Source organism: Capsicum annuum, chromosome 4 (genome assembly GCF_002878395.1).
Source record: "Capsicum annuum cultivar UCD-10X-F1 chromosome 4, UCD10Xv1.1, whole genome shotgun sequence".
Taxonomy (NCBI): Eukaryota; Viridiplantae; Streptophyta; class Magnoliopsida; order Solanales; family Solanaceae; genus Capsicum; species Capsicum annuum.
In genome coordinates, this window is record NC_061114.1 from 76,634,696 (window position 1) to 76,649,912 (window position 15,217).

Consider the following 15,217-nt stretch of genomic DNA (forward strand, 5'->3'; position numbering starts at 1 on the left):
GTTTTCCAAGCGTAAAGTTTTGATTCTCTTTTTAAAAATTAAGAATGTTTTGGTCCTTTTATCCAAATTAAAATTCTCCAATCCGACTTTAGTTCCTCAAATACGGCCTACACTTAGATAAAATCAGATCATTCTCTTATTGTTCTTCTCTCTAACTTCAATAATACCAAAGGTGTGCAAATTCAAATCCAAGTTCTTTTTCAAGGATTTTCAATATTCTGAGGTATATAATAATCCAGTGAGGAATTCCTTACATTCTTATGTCATCAGTTTCAATGTATATTGATTAGAAGTTTAAAGTTAGGGTTGTTAAACCCAAGTCCATAACCTCTCTTATTTTAAAAGTAGGTCTATTTTATTGATGCTTAGCTTTGAAAAACTATAGTAATATATGAAAGTTGAAGTCTTTTTCACCTATCAATATCTTAGCATGTATTTGGAAGAGTTTTTGACTTTAGAAGGTTAATATTGTAGTTCTTTTAAACTATTGATATACTTCTCATGAAATTCTCTTGCATCTTATTTCACAACATGGTTTGAGTAAAGATTTACACTTTACCTTTGGATAGACAAAAATTTATACATTATATGTGCATATGATTATTCAATTCATTTTTTGGGAGGATTATTAAACATTGAGATTATATGGGTTTAGCTATCCCCAAGTCCCATAACTATGTGTCTATAGGATTTGAATGCATCAAAATTTTGTTAGCTTCCCCTACCCTAAAAGGCTTAATAGTGGATCCATTTCAGACAAACAGGTTCGTTATCCTAAAAAGGTTTAGTGAAACCTTTATAAATGGGTTAGACATTTGGCATCATGAGCTCATGTGATGTATGTTAGTTGTAAGAAACTCTCTACTTAAGGACTTTATATTTATTTACATTTGAACTGGTGATGTACCATCTTACAATGGTACATTTTGCATCTTCAAATATAGATAATTTCATGTTTTCAACCATTGGTATTTTTAATGTGTTTTATACTTTTTCTCAGGAATCAAACTCAAGAGCAGGAAAAATAAAAACTAGGAGTCATTGATGTCTGCAATATTAAACTTAATAGGTCATCAGTGCCCTGATGGACCATTTCCCCTACTGTCAAACAAAAATTAAATATGGGTGGCAGTCTAGATAATGGCTCATCAAGGCTACAACGAACTATTACCCAAGCCGCCATACTAAAGCAGAATCTATGTAGAATTTAAGTAAAGTGATGCTTAGGTTGATGGACCATCAGACGAGTGATGGACCATTGTTGTAGTCATTATGATAGCACAGAAAAGATACAATTTGGTAACAGGTGACAGTTAATTCGACAAATCATTAGCCACCCGATGTATCGTCACCTAAGTCATCAGCTATGATGTGATAGCCTAGATTTGAAATTTAAATTCACATTTTACTGAAGCCTATAAATGCCTAGTCTAGGATTTTAAATATGCATCTTTTGACATGGAGATGATAGCCATAATTCAGAAGTGATCAAACATCGAGGTGAACATAATCCTAGTTTTCTCTTTCTCAATTATTGATACATTATAAAATTACATCGGCATTTTAACACAAACATAATTAATTATTCATTTTATAATACAACCCTCTTATTTTATGAAAACTGATGACTAATTGTCAAGTGAACTACATATAGCTTAATTAGAACCCTATACCCTATGGTATTTGACCCTAACCTTTGTTAGGTTATGTATTTGACAACAACCTCTTACACTTCTTAAAAATTGAGTTGAATTTTGGGCAAATCAAATTCTAGCATCATTACCGAGGAATACGATTATCAATTAAGTTTATGTGTGCCAACTGACTTTTAGTCACGTTTCCTAATTTTACTTTTGTTTGTTGTTTTTGTGTTTGTCGGCTATTAATTATGCATTCCACAGACTCATTATTCAAGCAAACCTCTACTACATTTTTATCCTTAACTCTCTAGAACTCTAAGGAGAAATATATAGAAGTATAACAAAAGGTAAAAAGATTGTTTGCACTTATTGCTGCCTAGTTAAGCGAATGGAATGCTGACGTGCTGAGTTGTGTGCAACATGATGACAATAAATACCTAGGATATAATGAGTTGGTGACCTTTTGAATTAGAAATATGATAAAAATGTTGTACTTGCTAATCAAAATCAGAAAGTACGAGGCAGAGGATTCCACAACTTGCGTTTCAGTTTGTTTGTTTGCTTTGGATGATGATAATGATGATGAATTGAATAGAGCTTGTCATGACCAAACCAGGGCCTAACCGTGATGGGTTTCTTAAGTCCACCCTGGATCGGACACCACCCACTTAACCTAACCTCAAGATCACAACAATAATAATAATAATGCAGAAGCCAATTAAATAGTAATAAAAAATGAATAGATAGCTCTATGAAATCTAAGAGTCAATCAATAACCAATCCACATTTGTCCACAATAGCCTCTAAAACTAGAAATACAAAATAAGTTAGGACATGACCCCGACTATTACCAAAAGAATACAAAGTACTATGAAAGTAAAGAGAAATTGATGAAATGACAAAGTCTTCCGAAGGATGAAGGCTCACCATTTCACAAAAACTCAATAGAGGTGCTAATTCACCTAACGCTGCACAGGAGCAACAAAAATAACTTTGGACCCTATGTTATAAAACTATGTAGAATCCTAGGATGGTAAGTGGGATAAGCAATGTCATGTAAATTAAGGAAAGTGATAACATAATACCATTTCTAAATATCAGCCAAAACCGCATGCACACATTCATATATGCATATTTAAGATATTAGGATAGGGTAAGGGTCATGAACATGAGAGTTTTAAAACCATTAACCTGGACTGTATAGCTCGATTTATCCTAAAAGCACCGATGGGTTATATGGGTTCATATCTCCCAGCTAAAATGGACCTAGTGCGTGTTAGCTACCCGAACGGAGGAAAATTCGAGGGAAAACTAAAGCCACCATGGTAATAGAAGTCCTATATGTATATCACGTGTGTGTCAGGCATACTATCATATAAACCCCCAACGCCAGCAAATGTGGTTTCCAGTGTTCGCCCTTCTAAGACTTACACCTTCACAGTAAGATGCACAACCCCCTTTAAGCCCAAATTAAAATTACTTTGCATAGAATTCCAACCATTAATCCAATAGTCATTCATTAAGGAATTTACCACTTGGTATTGTCATACCAATATATTTGCAAGTTAAATTAAACATGCCAAACGAAATCCACATAACCACATTTACTTCCAAGTTCCATTTAAATCCAAACCATGGCCACCAAGGCCATCCAAATCCATTTTTTATATCCACTTATCCATTAATGCAATGCCTTGGGTTCAAAAGCAAGTTAAAACATGCAATTTTTCATAATAAAAATCAAATTTAGAAAGTATGTTGTGACTCATGCAACTCCAATCCAAAATTCATCCAATTTTGGGAAACCCAAGTTCCCCATTCCAACCATCTAGATAATGTACCAATTCAGTCCAAAAATATTTATTTAAAGCATGCATAATCAATTTAAAACATAGGACAAGTAATTCAATCAGTAACAGCCAAAACCCCTCAACCCAATTTCAAAACTCAAAATATAAATCACATGAAAATCCATTCAATTAATGCCACAATGTTCAATTAAAGTTTAGGGAAGAGAAACATGCCTGAAACGCACAAGAATTTGAAGTCAATTTGGTTTTTGGAGCCCGGATGATAAATTCTCTATGAAACCCTTAAGCTTTATTGGTTTAGGTGATAGAGAAGAGAGTAAAAGTGTTTGATCTTTTTAACTGATGGGGAAAAGGTCAATTTTATGTTTATAAGTCTTGGAAAGGGTAAAAAGACCAAAAAACTCTCACCCCTAAGTGAAAAAAAATTGAACAAAATTAACACCTTAGCGTGGCACACCCTTATCGCAGAGGTAAACCTCCGTGCCACGACAATATCACTGAGGCTAACCTCCGTGGCACAACGATATCATAGAGGCACACTGCCTCAGAATTCTAAAATAGCCCCAAACCCTTTTTTAAATAATTTGAAACTTTTCCAAATTACCCCTTTAACATCTCTAATCATAATTCAAGTCAAAAAATCGATATTACACATGTGGAAAGGTCAAAAAATAAAATGATTGAAATTTTAAGGTTATTACATTATCCGACCTTAGGATTATTCATCCCCTAATGATGAGTTAGCACACTTTTAACACGAGAATAACAAGAATACAACCAAATCAAATGAACACGAAATGTGATAAGAGGAAAAGAAAACTCATACCTTATGCACTTTAATCCGACCAGAGAACAAGAATGAGTATTTGGCCTTCATACCTTCCTTACCTTCCATTGTAGCCTCTTCTACCTTTTGATTTATCCAAAGAACCTTCACTGAAGCTACACCCTTTGTCCACAATCTATGAACTTGTCTATCCAATATTTCAACTAGGATTTTCTCATAAGATAAAGAATCCATAACACCGACATCTTTAATAGGCACTATCAAGGAAGGATAACCCATAAACTTTTTCAGTATGGACACATGAAACACGAGATGAACAGAACCCAAACTCGCAGGTAAAGCTAACTCATAAGCATCATTCCCAATTCTCTTCAAAATTTGATAAGGACAAATACAATGGGGATTGAGCTTCCTCTTCTTCCAAAACATCGTGACTCCTTTCACAGTAGACACCTTGAAGAATACCCAATCATTTACTTTAAAATCCAACTCTCTTTGCCTCACATCCATATAAAACTTTTGGCAGCTCTGAGCAGTCATAAGTCTTTCTCTAATCACCTTTACCTATTCCATGGCTTGGTGAACCTAGTCAGGAACAAACAACCTAGAATCACCAACCTTAAACCATCCAATAAGAGACCTATACCTCCTTCCATAAAGAGCCTCAAAAGGAGCTATTTGAATACACAAATGATAACTGTTTTTGTACGCAAACTCAATAAGAGGCAAATGGCCAAACCAACTTTCATTAAAATCAATTATACTGGCCCTTAGCATATACTCAAAAGTTTTAATAGTACGCTCCACTTACCCATCCATTTGAGGGTGGAAAGTGGTGCTAAGGTTTAGCAGAGTACCCAAACCTTTCTAAAATAAATGTAAAAAATGAGAAAAACATTACATACCTCGGTCTGAAATAATAGACACTGGCACACCATGCAAGATTACTTTCTCCTAAATAAACAACTTGGCATAATCCTTTCCTGAGTAGTTTGTCCTGACAGGCAAGAAAGGAGCGTATATAGTCATCCTATCCACAATCACCCAAATCAAATAATACTGTGAGACCATGAAAGACTCGTAATGAAATCCATATCGTCTCTTATTTCCATATGGGAAACTCTATCTCTTGAAATATACCACCAGGCCTTAAGTGCTCAACCTTAACTTGCTGACAAACCATACACTTAGCAACAAAATCTACCACATTCGTCTTTATATTATTTCATCAATAGATCTCATTCTGGTTATGATACATCTTAGTTGAACGTAGGTGAACTGTATATCTGTACTTATGAGCCTCAGTCAAGATCCTTTTTCTGCAACCCATCAATATCAGGAACACAAAACCTACCTTAGTGCCTCAGAATACCATCTTCCCCAATCTTAAAATCCATAGCCTTTTGCCAACCCATATCATCCTTAATCTGCATAAGGATGGGATCCAAATTTTGCTTCTCCTTTACCTCAACACCAAGATATGATTTGACCACCTCTTGAAAAATAACTCTCCTATTTTGAGAGTCTAAAAGACAAACTTCCAAGTTAGCTAATATATGAATTTCCTTCACCAACGCCCTCTTCTCCTCAACCACATGAGATAAGCTTCCCATAGATAACCTGCTAAGAGTATTAGTAAGAAGTTTATTTTTCTTTGATGGTAATGAGGACTCATGTCATAATCCTTAAGTAATTTAAGCCACCGCTTCTGCATGAGCTTCAATTCCTTCTACATAAACACATACTGCAAGCTCTGATCAAAATAGATGTCAACCTACACCCCAAACAAATAATGGATCCAAATCTTCAATGCAAAAACCACAACTGCCAACTCTAAGTCATGAGTTGGATAGTTTCTCTCATGAACCTTAAGCTACTTCAAAGCATAGACTACAACCTTACCATGCTGCATCAAAACATAGCCCAGTACCATACGTGACACATCACAAAACACAACAAAACCATCACTACCCTCGGGTAGGGTCAAAACTAATGCAGAAGTCAACTTATCCTTCAACTTATTAGAACTACCCTCACAAGCATCGGACTACAAGAACTTAACTTTTTTTTGAGTTAACCTTGTCAACGAAGCAGTAATAGAAGAGAAACTCTCCAAAAATATCCTATAATACCCATCCAAAGAGAAGAAATTCATAATGTCAATTGGACTATAGGTCTAGGACATTTCTTAACCATATCAACCTTCCGTGGATCCACTTTTATCCCCTCAGTAGGTACAATATGCCCAAGAAAAGTCACCGCATTCAACCAAAATATGCACTTAGAAAATTTAACATACAACTTCTGATCCTTAAGGGTCTGCAACACAATTCAGAAGTGATTGGCATGATCCTCCTCACTCTTTGAATACTCCAAGATATCATCAATGAATACTATCACAAACAAATCCAAAAACTACCTAAAAACCCAATTCAAAGGTCTATGAATGCAGCAAGAACATTGGTCAATCCAAATGACATCACCAAAAACTTATAGTGACTATACCGGGTTCAAAAAATAGTGTTGGGAATATCAGCCTCCCTAATTTTCAACTGATGATAACCCGAACAAAGAACAATCTTTGAGAAACATCTAGCACCCTAAAGCGATCAAAAAGGTTATCAATCCTAGGAAGAGGGTACTTATTCTTCACTATCACCTTTTTTAGCAGATGATAGTCTATACACATCCAAAGAGACCCATATTTATTTTGCATAAAAAGTACATAAGAACCCAATGGAGAAACACTAGGACGAATGAACCCTTTATCAGGAAGATCTTTCAATTGTTCATTTAGAATCCTTCAATTCAGCTAGAGTCATTCTATAATGTGGAATAAAAATAGGATGAGTATCCAGTAGAAGATCTATCCCAAAGTCTATCTCCCTATCGGGAGAAATTTTAGAAAGGTCATCTAGAAATACTTTAGGAAATTCATTAACCACAGGGATAGGTTGCAAAGAAGGACTTTTAAAGTCAGAATCCTTAACTCAAACTAGATGATATAGACACCCCTTTTAAATTAATTTCTGAGCTCTAAGATAGAAGATAAACTTCCCATTGGGCACTAAGAAACTCCACTCCCATTATAATACCGACTTATTTGGGAAGTGAAAAGTAACCTTTCGGGTCCTACCTTCTAGAGACACATAGCATAAATGAAGTTAATCCATCCCTAATATCACATCAGAATCTACCATGTTAAGCTCTATTAGATCTACCAATGTATATCTATGAAAGATAGATACCATACAACCCTTATTGATCTTTCTAGTAATTAGAATCACCCACTGGAGTAGATACAGAAAAGGGTTCAAAAATACTTTTAGGACCAAAACCAAAATGCACAGCCACATAAGGAGTCACATAAAAAAAGGTAGAACCTTGATCAAGCAAATAATATACATCATAGGAAAAGAGTTGTAACATACCAGTAACAATATCTAGAGATGCCTCAGATTCCTGGCGAGTAGCAAGTATGTAGAGGCAATTCTGGCCAGTTCCAATATTAGAAGTAAAGCCCTTTGGCTCAGGAACTAAAGATGTGGCAACCAAAGCTTTATTAGCTCTAGTGGAAACCCTGGCTGAAGGATAATCTCATTGTATATGGACCAACTGATCACAATTATAATACTAATTTCTCTCTTCTTTATAATACCCATGGTGAAGCTGTCCACAAAAATAACAAAGGGGATAAGGTGAGGCTGACTGAGCTCCACTAGCCTGAGACTGGGCACCTTATGCCTTCGAACCACTGCTAGCATGAGAATGATGATCGCCCACAACTTAGAATAGGGAGAATTAGTATAAGAATAAGAACACCCTCAATTCTTCTTTTTGGTCCATTATCTACTACCTCTCCCACTATTTTATTGACCCCTGCCCTTCTCTAAATACCTAAGCTTCTTATTCTACTTCTCTCCTATATCTGCCTATCTCTTTTTTTATCTTATACCTGTTGTATATACACCATACATCTGGAGATATCTATATCATTGTTCAACATTATAGCCTTACACTCCAATACCAAATCACGGGACAAAATAGAAGCAAACTTTCTTATCTTAGATCTTTGGCTAGATACCAACTCAGCTGCATAGCGACACAACTGCTGAAATTTTGAGGCATATTCTTTCACACTCCTCTTACCCTGCTTCAGATTCACAAACTCCTCAGACTAAGGTTTCCTTAGCTTTTGAGGAAAGAAATGATCAAGTAAGGCACCTAAAAACTCATTAGATAATGCCGGCTCCACATCATCACTCCATAACTACTCCCACTCCTCATACCACTGATAAGCTATATCTTTCAGCTGATATGCAACAAACTCTACACCTTCAGAATCAGTAGCATACATCACTCTAAACATCTTCTCCATCCCATCCATAAACCCTTGAGAATCCTTCTCAATCTTAAAGTGTAAAGATTGGAGGATTCAACCTCACGAACTGGCCAAATCGAGTAACCTTATACAAAAGAGCAACAAAACCAACACTATCCAACTGATGAGATCGAGATATCACCAACTGAGTAAGCAAATGAATAGACCGATGAAACTATATATTAGAGATATCCCTCTGAGGTGGCTAATCATAGGAATCCCCACCCTGAGAAGCCCGAGAAGGACTAGTGAGGAGAGCTAGAAATCTACCTGGGGCAGCACAATCAGGAGCAGGGACCCTAGACCAGGTCATCACTCTATACACAGGGCGAGTCCCCTCTATATTTTCCTCAAGTAGGACAGAGTTCCCAATAGAGTTTCTACGAACGTCAGATCTTTGGGGAGGCATGATGTAAAATGTTGAGAAAGCCAAGAGTTTGCAAAGTTTCATAACACTAGACTCTATAGCCCGAAATAGAACACAAAAAAGAAAAACATTCCTAAATGCCTTATAGCTTTCTTCTTATAAGTGTAGCGCACTACACTCCCATAAAAAAACTTTACTCAACACGACTTTGTGGGAACCCAATGACTCTAAATTATACTCAGATACCAAGCTTGTCATAACCCAAACCAGGGCTTAGCCATGATGGGCATCTCAAGTCCACCATAGAGCGGAGACCACCCCCATAACCTAAACTCATAAGCACAATAATAATAATAATAATAATAATAACAATGAGAAAGCTAATTAAATGACAATAAAAGAAAAATAGATAACTCTATGAAATCTAAGAGTTAATCAATAACTAACCCACATTTTTCCACAATAGCCTCTAAACCCAAAAATCCAAATTAGTTGGGACATGCCCTAACTATGACCAAAAGAATCCAAATTACTATAAAAGTAAAGAGAAAATGATAAAATTATAAATCCTTTTAAAGTATGGAGGATCACCACTTTTTAACAACTCAATAGACGTGCTAATCCACCTAACATTGCACATGAGAAAAAAAATATCTTTGAAACCTACATCATGAAATGATGTAGCATCCTAGGACAGCCAGTGGGATAAGCACTGGCCTGTAAATCAGGGAAAGTGCTAACATAATTCCATGTACAGAAATCAATCAAAACCATATGCACACACACACATATGTAAGATACTGGGATAGGGTAAGGTTCATGAATATGAGAGTTTTAAAACCATTAACTTGGACTGTGTAGCTTGATCCGTACTTAAGAAACCCATGGCCTATAAGGGTTTATGTCCCTTATTGAAAAGGCCCTAGTGCGTGTTAGCCTTACGAACTAAGAAAAACCTTAGGGAAAACTAAATCCACAATAATATAGACACCCATGCTAGTAAATATGGTTTCTAGTATTCGTCCCCTGAGACTTACACCATCATAATGAGCTACACAACCCTCTTTAAGCCCAAATTAAAATCACTTTGCACATAATTACAACCATTAATCCAGGTGTCATTCATTAAGAATTTCACCACTTGGTATCGTCATACTAATATGCTTGCAAGCTAAATTTAACATGCAAAACCAAATCCACATAACCATATTGACTCTCAAGTTTCATTTAAATCCAAACCATGGCCACCAAGGCAATCCAAATCCAAATATCCATTTATCCATTAATGCAATGCATTGGGTTCAAAACTAAGTTAAACAACACAATTTTCCATAATTTAAATTAAATTTACAAAGTGGGTTGAGGTTCATGCAATTCCAAGCCAAAATTTATCTAATTTAGGGAAACCCATGTCCCTCATTCCAACCATTTAGATAATGTACCAATTCAGTCCCCAAATATTAATTTAAAGCATGAACAATCAATTTAAAGTACGAGATAAGTAATTTAATTAGTAACAACCGAAACCTCTCAACCCAATTTTAAAACACACAACTTAAATCATATGAAAATCCATTCAATTAATTCCACAATGAAAATTCAAGTTTACAGAAGAGAAACATGCCTAAAACACACATAAAAATTTGAAGTCAATTTTATGTATGGATCTCGAATGATGAATTCTCTATAAAACCCTTAAGCGTTCTTGGTTTAGGTGTTAAAGAAGCAAATAAAAGTGTTTGAGCTTTTTAACTGAAGAGGAAAAAGTCAATTTTATATTTATAAGTCGTGGAAAGTCAGAAAAGACCAAAATCCCTTCACCCCTAAGTGAAAAAAACAAAATTAGACAAAATTTGCACGTCAACATGGCACGACCTCTCATCATGGAGGTTAACCTCCATGCCATGCTAATATCACAGAGGCTAAAATCCATGGTACGGTGATATAACAGAGGCACACTGCCTCAGATTTTTAATATAGCCCCAGACCCTTTCTATTAATACCATAACTTACCAAAATTACCCTTTTAATATCCTTAAACATAATTCAAGTCAAAAATAAATATTACATACATAAAAAGGTCAAAAATAAAATAATCAAAATTTTAAGGGTTATACAGCTATGGTGCTACGTGAGCAATAGTTTACACCCATTGGATCTGGGGGTGAAGTTTAATATCACAGGCACAATGATACAATTACTAAATATGAAAGGGTTGTTTGGTAGATTACTTGGTGATGATCCAAACATGCACTTAGTGAATTTTTTCAATATCTATAAATCCTTTAGCTATCCTGGGGTTAGGTAGAATACAATTCAATTAAGGTTATTCCCATTGTATCTGTCTGGGGTGGTACCTTTGTGGTTGATTGAGCTTGTGCTCGATTCTATAACAATCTAGTGGCAATTGAAAGGCGCTTTCCTAGAAAGATTCTTTCCTCTTTCCAGGATGTTACAATTGAGGTATGATATTAGTAATTTTAGGTAACTACCTAATAATTCTCTAAATAAAACTTGGTTGAGGTTTAAAAATAAGTTGATTCAGTGTGCTAATCATAAAATGATTGATTTACGATTGATTGAAACTTTTTATAAAGCACTGAATTTAAACATGAAGCCAACAGTTGATAATGTAGCAATTGGTGCTTTTATGGCTCTTACTTTTACTAAGATGACAGAGATTTTTGATAGAGTGATGAAAAATAATAGAGCTTGGCATACCAGGGATTCTAAGGTAGCAAGCAACACATTTTTAGTTGGCATGTTGGTAGAGCAGTGCCTAAGAGAAAAAAAGCATGACCAATAAATGAGAACAAAACATGACCAATACATGCCTCATATGAAGATGCAAATGGATTTACTTACCAAATATGTATTTCCTAGTAATGTTGAGAATGTCAAGGTAGTTGGGTGCCATAATAGAGCAACTAAATTTGATTCTGAAGAATAAGCTAACTATTTGAATAATCAGAGGGGTTTCCAATCTCATGGCCAAGGAAATCAAGGTTGGAGCTATCAACGAGATAACTATTATGACAAGGCTAGTTATAGAGACCGTGAGAAGAGGAATTGGAAAGTAAAGGTGACCAAAGTGGTCTTTATATGCCACCTAGGAATTGTGATAATGTTGCCAATGATTCAGGGAAGATATCTATGGAGCCAATGATGGCTAAATTGCAAAAAGGGGTGGAATCGACCAATGCAGGTGTTAAGGAGATGAGAAACGACTTATCAACTATGAATCAACAGGTGGATTCCCTTTCTAATTTTATTAAGCAGTTGGAGAATTAAATAAATTAATTAAACATAACTTTTAATTAGTGGAAGAATGGTATGTTTCCACGTAGTATGATGCAGAACCTAAGGAATGATAGAACTTCCTTAATCATTACCACAAGAAGTGATAAAGTATTATATGAACCACATATGATGGTTCATTTGTATATGGATGATGTTACATCTGAAGGTGAGGTCATTATTAATGATGGTGATTTGAATAATGGTCCAGTTAAGTCTAAGAAGCTTCAAGAAGTAGGAAAGAAGAAGGCCACTATCGAACAACCTCTTTAATTAATGAAGGAATATGTGTTAACTCAAAAAAGGAGGAAGGAAGATGAAACATCCTTAGCCAAAATTCCTAGGCCCTTTCCTCAATTCTAACACACAATAAAAAAAAAGGCAGGATGACAAATTCAGTACATTCATGGCCATGTTGAAGCTGTTGTCTATTAATGTCCCATTGATTGAGGCTTTGGAACAAATCCCTGGGTACATGAAGTTTATGAAAGATTAAGAAGAAAATAGTCAGCTATGAGCTAATAGATGTCTTTCATCACTACAATGCCATATCTATAAGATCATTGGTTTAAAAGAAATCTAATCTAGGAGAACTAACTATTCCATGTACAATTGGTACCTTCATCTTTGCTAAAGAACTTTGTGATAATGAAGTGAGTATCAACTTAATGTCATTAGATATATATCAATAGTTAAGTTTAGGAACTCCCAAGCCTATAACTACACGATTATTGACGACTGACTGTTCCGTCAAGTGACTTGTGGGCATTCTTTACGATGTGTTGGTGAAGGTGGAAAATATTATATTCCTAAAAAAATTAGTAATTCTTAATTGCAAGGTCATTTTTTAGGTGTCCATAATATTGGGTAGATCATTTATAGCCACTAGAATAGTGTTTGTTTATATAGAATGAAATGAGCTAAAATTTGAGTCAATGATAAAAAGGCAAAATTTGATATTTGTCTTTCAATGAATCAGCCTAGAGAGATGGATATGGTGTTAGTTATTTATAATATTAAGGAAAGTGAAATAATGGTGCCTTTTGAAGGGATATTCACTATTGACACTTTGACAATAGTATTGATGAATTTTGATAGTGATGAAATTGAAGAGTATGATGAAATAGTGTGTGCATTGATCGAGATGGGTTCATAATCATATGCTCTGAAAAAATTGGGCTTGGATTTGAAAAATTAGTCTAACACCACCAATAAAACCACCCATTGAAGAGCCACCAATGTTGGAGTTGAAAGAACTGCCAGGTTATCTAAGATACGTGTTTTTATGTGAAAAGTATACTTTTCCAATAATAATTGCAGTAGACTTAGTGGAACAACATATTGAGAATCTTATTTCAGTGTTGAGAAGGTACAAAAGAGCTATGGGATGGATAATTGGGCATATTATTTGTATCCAACTGGGTATTTGTACTTATATGATCCAGTTAGAGTAACATTGTATGCTACTATAAAATATCAATATAGTCTTAATCCATCTATGCAAGAGGTGAAAAAGAAGGAGATAATAAAGTGGCTTAATATAGGAGTGGTGTACCCAAGTTCAAACAACAAGTGGATAAGCCATATCCAGTGTGTAACAAAGAAGAGAGGCATGACCATGGTTGCCAATGAGAAAAATGAATTGATTCCTCTTAGGTCAATCACGGGATGGTGAGTGTGTATGGATTATAGGAAGTTGAACTCAATGACACTCTAGGATCACTTTCCAATGACTATTATGAATCAAAAGTTGGATATGATAGATGGAAGAGGTTGTATTGCTTCTTGGATGGTTACTCTAAACAAAACCAAATATCCATTGCACTAGAAGACCAGGAAAAGAAAACATTCACATGCCCCTATGACACTTTGGCATTAAAGCGGATGCCTTTTTGATTGTGTAATGCTCTTGCTACTTTTCAAAGGTGCATGATCTTGATTTTGTTTGAATTAGGAAGGATACCTTGAAATTTTTCATGGATGACTTCTTGGTAGTGGGATATACATTTGATAATTGTTTGATGAATTTTAGCACTGCATTGCAACGTTATAAAGATTTTAATCTTGTTATTTACTTGGAGAAGTGTCACTTCATGGTGAAGGAGGGCATAGTATTATGCCGTAAGATCTTGAAAAAAAGTATTAGAATAGATAGAGAGAAAATTAAGGTGATTGAAAAATTAACTCCACCGATTTCTGTGAAGGGTGTGCGAAATTTTAGGCCATGCAGGATTCTATAGGAGGCTTATCAAAGATTTCTCCAAAATTTCCAACCCTTTGTACAGCTTATTGGAGAAGGAGGAAAAATTTGAGTGGAATGATGAATGTTTGATGGATTTTCAGTTCCTTAAGGAGAAATTAGTAGTTGCACCCATTATAATTATGCCAGATTGGCCCAAACCATTTGAATTAATGTATAATACAAATAGAGTGGAACTTGGGTATGTTATTGGTAAAAAGAAGGAGCAGATTTTCACTCAATTTACTATTCAAGAAAGGCAATGAATGGGGTGAAAAAGAGCTATACTATTATAGAGCAAGAGCTTCTTATTGTTGTTTATACCTTTGAGTAATTTATGGCATATTTGTTGGGAGTTAAAGTGGTTGTCTACATAGATCATTCGATGATAAGATACTTATGGCAAAGAAAGATGTCAAACATCATTTGATCAGGTGAGAAGAAAGATGTCAAACGTTATTTGATTAGGTGAGTACCGTTTCTATAGGAATTTGATTTTGAAGTCAAGGATAGAAAAGGTTATGAAAATCAAGTAGCTGACCACCTATCCAGATAGGAGAACTAAAGGGATCATATTGGATGGTTTAGAGATTGATGATTCATTTATAGATGAATAGGTACTAGCAACTACTCTTGACCTTAATCCTTGGTATGAGGGCTTCAATAGTTATTTGGTAAGTGACATTATAGATATG